Source organism: Culex quinquefasciatus, chromosome 1 (genome assembly GCF_015732765.1).
Source record: "Culex quinquefasciatus strain JHB chromosome 1, VPISU_Cqui_1.0_pri_paternal, whole genome shotgun sequence".
NCBI lineage: Eukaryota > Metazoa > Arthropoda > Insecta > Diptera > Culicidae > Culex > Culex quinquefasciatus.
In genome coordinates this window covers 65,899,295-65,906,274 of record NC_051861.1, presented here as the reverse complement: position 1 = coordinate 65,906,274, position 6,980 = coordinate 65,899,295, and the positions used below count along the sequence as shown (strand labels likewise).

At 40.1% G+C, this 6,980-nt stretch overlaps 1 long non-coding RNA gene across 1 annotated transcript; it reads right to left on the bottom strand.

The window, feature by feature from the left end:
• Positions 1-2,764: 2,764 nt before the first annotated feature.
• Positions 2,765-6,236, bottom strand: LOC119765686. The gene is made up of 4 exons (XR_005276903.1): positions 5,994-6,236; positions 5,702-5,936; positions 5,109-5,639; positions 2,765-3,489 (listed from the first exon to the last, which is right to left on the bottom strand). It is a non-coding gene; the product is annotated as an uncharacterized LOC119765686 (long non-coding RNA).
• Positions 6,237-6,980: the final 744 nt, after the last annotated feature.

Below are 6,980 nucleotides of genomic sequence, written 5' to 3'. Positions count from 1 at the left end.
GCCGTTTAAAGTTTTCAATGGCGCAATACAGGTAGAAATAATAAATTAATCAACATTTTGATCACGGAAATGGATTCTACGTCCAATTTCCTTCAAAATTGAGTCTAAGACCGACCTTCTGGGATTTGTGGTTCCTGAGCTATCGCCGTTTGAAACTAGGAGGTTTGGCCAAAATCGCCAAAAAGTCGATTTTTTGGGGAGGTACAAAAATGGAGGGGGTGGTCCGAGTTGGATGAAATTCGGAATTCTTGCATGTTTTGATAGTATCAACAGCTCTGCCAAATTTGAGCAGGATCGGAGAGGGTAATTTTCAAATGCTGTTCCGCTTCAGATGGAATGACCCGTATTTAAAGTATTTTAAGGATTTTAAGTTTTTTAAGTATTTTAAGTATTTTAAGAATTTTAAGAATTTTAAGTATTTTAAGTATTTTCAGTATTTTAAGTATTTTAAGTATTTTAATTATTTTAAGTAAAGAGTTGAACCAGTTTTCGGCTTAAAAACTCTGTAATAATGAAAAAAGTATTTTAAGTATTTTGAGCATTTTATTTATTTTATGTATTTTGCGAATTTCAAATATTTTAACGATCGGTACCCAATTAACTTTTCCGAAATGCTCATGTCAAGTTTTGAATGTTGGTTTTACTAAAGTTATGATTGTAGATGGGCTGGCTTACGCTGGTATCCTTGGCCAACGCCGGGTGAATTCTCCAGGTCGTTCTCCTGACGACCTTCAGGCGCTTCCGGCCGTAGAAATAAGTTTTACACCACACGAATTAACACCGAACAGTAAAATACGTTTTATTCCAAAGTACAATTACATATATTTACACAACCTTCCAGGGAGCGCGCACCGTGCGCGTCCCTTGGTCTACCTTGACGCTCTGGCTGGCAGAGATTGACTAGAATTATATAATTTTGGTTGGTCATCTTGAACCCAAGTGACCTGAGAAAACGGGTCGTGCGATGACCTCTACTCCGATCCTCTCAGAGAGAATCGGAGTAGACGTCCGCTCCCCCGATCGCCGTCGATGACCACGATGATAAGCCGATGATGATCGCGAAGTCAGCCCTTATCACTCGTCGTATGATCGCCTCTCGCTCCCTCCTACGGTCATCCGTGCTCGAGTCCGTGTATTGTCCCAACCGTGGACGAGCTGACCGTCAGCGAGCGAAGAAGTGGTAAAAACCAGGGATGTAGTCCTGAGGGTGTCGAAGGGCTACTCCCGAACAGCCACAGTTTTTAAATTTCATGAATTTTGATATGTCACAAGACAAGGTTCCTTGCACATTCCGAAATGTCCCCAGTGACCACCGGTAACCGGTGACCGGTTCCAAAGTGGCCAAGTGGGGCCAGAGTACATTGGCATCACATACAATGGCCACAGTTTTAAATTTCATGAATTTCGATATGTCACAAGACAGGGTTCCTTGCACATTCCAAAATGTCCCCAGTGACCACCGGTAACCGGTGACCGGTTCCAAAGTGGCCAAGTGGGGCCAGAGTACATTGGCATCACATACAATGGCCACAGTTTTAAATTTCATGAATTTTGATATGTCACAAGACAGGGTTCCTTGCACATTCCAAAATGTCCCCAGTGACCACCGGTAACCGGTGACCGGTTCCATAGTGGCCAGGTGGGGCCAGAGTACATTGGCATCACATGCAATGGCCACAGTTTGAAATTTCATGAATTTTGATATGTCACAATACAGGGTTCCTTGCACATTCCGAAATGTCCCCAGTGACCACCGGTAACCGGTGACCGGTTCCAAAGTGGCCAAGTGGGGCCAGAGTACGTTGGCATCACTTAAAATGGCCAAAGATTTGAATTTCATGAATTTTGATATGTCACATGACAGGGTTCCTTGCACATTCCAAAATGTCCCCAGTGACCACCGGTAACCGGTGACCGGTTCCATAGTGGCCAGGTGGGGCCAGAGTACATTGGCATCACATAAAATGTCCTCCGTTTTTTCACAAAACAGGGTTCCTTGTCAATTCCGATATTTGCACCCAGTGGAACGATATGGTAAATGTACAGAAAAAGTAATCCGGAAATTGTGAAAATCGTACCATGAAATCGTGAATATTATGAGTTTTACTTTACGAATTTTTGAACTATGCATATTGGGCACGAATAAACCAGGAGCCGTGAATAAATATGCATGATTAGACATGCCCGAATACACTCGTAAACGTGAATTAAATTCATGATTTCATAAAAAATCACGAATTCATGAAATTTATGCATGATTTCATGAAGTTTATACATGATTTCACGAATTTTTACGCCTTCAAAATAAATCATAAAAATATTCCAGAACTCATGAATTCTGTGCACGAATTCATGCATAAAATTCATGATTTCATGAATTTTATGCATGAAATCATGATTTTTTATTCACGATGTATATTTTTTCGATCGTAATCATGAATTTTTATTCATAAAATCGTGAATATTTTTCACGCCTACATGCATCTATTTCATGAAATCATGAACATTATTCACGTTTACGAGTGAAATCGGCCATGGAAAGTCATGCATATTTATTCACGATTCCTGGATAATTCGTGCCCAATATGCATAGTTCAAAAATTCGTAAAGCAAAAATCGCGTTATTCACGATTTCATGGTACGATTTGCATGATTTCCGGAACACTTTTTTTTCCGTGTGTTTATTTCAGAGGGCGCGAGTGCCTAAAGAAGTGACTTATTCAACATAAGGGAAAAAAAATACAATATGATCTTAGAAAAAGTGTTTTTTTATATAATTCTAACATCATAGCTCAATGAGACATCTCATGCAGCACAGGGTTGAACTAGGTTGTAAACTGCCGCTCGAATCTAGTCCATCCCATTTGTAAAAACAACAAGCTGAGAAAAACGTAAGGCAAATGTGTCCCGCCCTTAAGGCTAAGTGTTAGGATTTCACGAAAAAGTGTGACTATCTTAGTTTTCTGGAATGAAGTACTCCATATTATTAGTTTTCTGATAGTTCACATGATTTAGGACTAATATCATTAACTCAAATTTGACAAAATTACATATGGAACAGATTGGCTTCGAGTGGCAGTAAACCTCGTCCAGAATTTTAGTAGCAATCGCAGAAGCCAATCCTCGAACAGCTCCATCTCTGCCATTCTGTGAAAGTTGTCGGTCTGGTGAAATGGGCCCAGGTTTGACATAACCTTCAGCTGCCGATTTTGCTTAAATTGGAGTTCTGCCGATGGGAAGTTGCGCTGTCGTGCTACACCGGCCTGAATACCGTCTTCTACGGTAACACCGCTGCTTCAAAAATCAGGTTCAGGTCCGAAGCGTAACTGAGGGACACACCTGTAAATAAAAACAATCCGCCAAATCTCTAGTTTACACCATGATAAAAATGTTCACTTATCTTTTTTGTCCAATACGTGGCTGGTGATATTCCTCTCTACGTTGAATAAAGTACATTCTTGAGTTATGTTGATCTTATGTTGCTGTTTTCTGAAAATAAATAGGGGAAGGTGGGGCAAGACGACCATATGGGGCAAAAGGAACAATCGCTCCTACGGCCGTAATTTGTACAATTTTGATTATTTCCAGTATGAGGAATTGTTGCTAGCAATGCAATTAGCTGATTCTACTACCGCATAACCGCCAAAATGACGTAAACGCCACGGGGCATAAGATTTAATGAAGTTTTTTTCGAAACCTTTGTTTTCTTATAATATTTGGAAAGTACAAAATAAGGCTTAGGGTTCGTTTTAAGGCTCATTTTATCAAAATGCTATTTTTCCTAGATCAGTAGTGTCCCTACAAATGACATGCACCTATTACAAAGTATGATTTAACTTTTAGTTATTTTTGTTGAGAGCTTTTAAAAAATCTTGTTCAGGTGGGGCAAGTGTACCATATGGATTTTTAGTATGGAAAAAAATACGATTTGCTGCAACAACATATTTTATTGGGAAATAAATACATGAAAGTACTTAAAAACTGATAAACAATCGTTAAAAAAATTGTAAATACAAAGTATAGTGATATTATGAAAATTTACTATTTATCATCGAAGTAGTATTTTTTTCGTAAAACGATAAATTTTTAGTAAAATATTATTATTTAATCTAAAAATGGAAGAAACCATTCAAATACATTCTAATCTGATGTATCTAAGTGATAACAGTTCAATTGTTAGCAAATTACCATATTTTTTCATGCATTGTTCCTCTTGCCCCAACGGGTTGCTCGTCTTGCCCCACTAGTTGAGTAGAACGTACGGAAAATCAAAAATTTTAAAATCAATTTTTCACATTAAAAAACAGGATTTTTTTAAAACTTGTTTAAACAAAGTCTTAGTCAAGACCTAGAATAAGATGATGATAATAAAATCCGACAGATTTTTTAACTTTTTAATGGGTTATAACGAGCATTTCCTTAGCTTGTTACACTTGCCCCACTTTCCCCTAAAGAAAATTTCAATAATAATAATTATAATCATAATCAACATTGACAGTTAAATTTTTCAGCAAAGCAGAGAAACTAAAATCTCGTATCAAGTTTCAAAAGAGCCATCGTGACCTATTAGGGGAAATATACCATTTCTCAGCCTATTTCTATTATCGGCCTATCTACACTTTGATCATGAATTCCAGCTTTCATAAATTGTTTTTGGCTGTTCCAAAGCACAGACAATCCAAAGTAACAAATAGCTCAAATAAAAGTGAGCAAGCAACTCTCCATTGTTGATGTATCTAAAAACGTTGATTTAATAGCGGAAAACTTCAAAAGTGAGTGAGTGATGGGAATTAGTCGAACGGCTTGAGGTGATTAAAATGGGTATATTTCCCCTAGTTGATTTTTACTTGAGGGTGAGCATGATGAACTGTTTGACAGAACAAAATAAACATTATTTTTAACAATGTAAATGGGTCAACTCAAAGTGTCAACAAAAAGTCCATCGCAGTCAAATCAATCGGAATTCTTAAACGAAATTCAATTTGGATCGTTTACGAATTCCGTCTCAATCGCAGCAATCGATTCCGTGTACGTACCGGTTGTTGCGTTAGAAACGGAATTCTAGAATTAGAAAAAAAAAATATCTTTTTGAATTGCGAAGAATTTACCTGGTCGTCATCCGTACATCTTCTGTTCGTTTAGCCAACAAGACAGCCTGTTACGGTTCCAGCTCAGATTCCGACAGCACCGTTCCACCGTCATCCCGCTGGCGCCGGATCTTCCGGAAACCAAATCGATCCAGCAACGACGAATTGTTCTCCGCTAAACTCGGTTTCAGCGAACTCGATGCGCCGGAAAAAATCGTTGGCCGTTCCACAATCAATATCACACACCGATGGATTCTTCCAGGGTAGTCCAGCGGCCACCGTTCTCAACGTCATGACCGTCGCTGCCTTGGACGATTCCGTCTCAAACTCCATCTGAGATTTCTGTGTGTTACCTTGTTGCTGGGGATTTCTTTCCGCTTAATCCGCCTATCCGGTGTCCTTTTCTTGGTCCACGTCCGTTGCGGCCATGGTGGGCATGAAACACTAAATGTAATCAGCGCCGAAAAAGATTGCATCTATCGAAACACGAAACTTTGATTCACCAGCTGTCATCACAGCAAGCGACACAAAACAAAACAAACTGTATTTACACTGCGCGAGAATCAAACATAATTTGGTTAAAAATGTCCAAAAATGCACGGTTACAAAAATACCTTTGAACTTTTTTTTGTTTCAAGATTGATATTTTTCCTTTAACTACACTATTTTTCCTCGACGTTTGTTTTGAATAATCTACACGATTATTCAAAACAAACGTTGAGGAAACTCGCGTTGAAATCGGACAGGTACTGAACAGTTTTCTGCTCCAGGTTCCAGTAGCCACAGGGTGTGCTAGGGAATCGCTGCAGGTCAAGCCAGTGCCAGTGGGACAAGATGGCGCGGGATGTTCTGGTAAAGAAACGGATTGTTAGCGACTTCTTATTTTAGGAACCATCGATTATTTACTCTTGTTGAAATCAAATTCTGAACTTGTTCGTGAAATGTTCCTTCGACTCTCGATCGTGCCAATCATCAGATTCGTCTCCTCCACCATGCAAACCGTGCTAAAGGAGATTTTCCACATCGCGTCGTCTCGTCGATGGTTCTCCTGCATCCAGGCATCCAGGTGATCTTCGGCTTTCAGACGCTTGACCATCGCGAGTAGATTGCCCCACTGATTTCAGTTGAGCTCGAGGTACGATTCGCCTTCATCTGGGCGAGCAGGACAGTGCAGGCACAATTTGAACAGCAGCTGCAGCGTTGTGTTGCGGCAGCGATTCGGTGACGTTGTCGGTTGATCCGAGCATGTGGATAAGGGCATACCGTATTTCTGATAGATGCCAGCGGCTTCATATGCTCGTCTTGGCCTTAGTCATCGGCATACCGCGCCAACGACTTCGCCATGTCGTAGGCGGCCTCCTTCAGCTACTTAAACTCTTTCCGCAGCTCCTCCTCGACGTCCTCGCATTTCCGTCCGTACCCTCGCCCGATTTCCATCAAACGTAAGGATCATGTTCTGGCCGGATGGTCCCAGCTTCTGACTGCCCAAGCATCCCTTTTGATCTGACGAGAAGGAGATTGCTCCAAGTCACGGCGCTTATCCGATTTCCTCGGAGGACACTCGCCCGATTCTGGCTGTTCCTGTTTGATTCGAACGGGATTTCGCTGCCTCGCCGGAAGATTCTGGTCGCGATCTACGCGGTAGACACTTCGGTTGCAAAACACACAACAAACAAAACACTCTGACGTTTGTCGATGAAAACAAGTCAAACAGTCAGCGCACCTTTCACTGTACTTCTGGTAATAAAATGAAAATGTTTAGTTTATGGCAGAATTGTTTTAAAAATTACTGATTTTATTTTTCAAGTTTATAATAATATTGTTTTCATTAGTTTCAATAGTTGAACTTGTGAAAATTAAAAAAAAATATGTTTCAATAAAATTCCTATCATA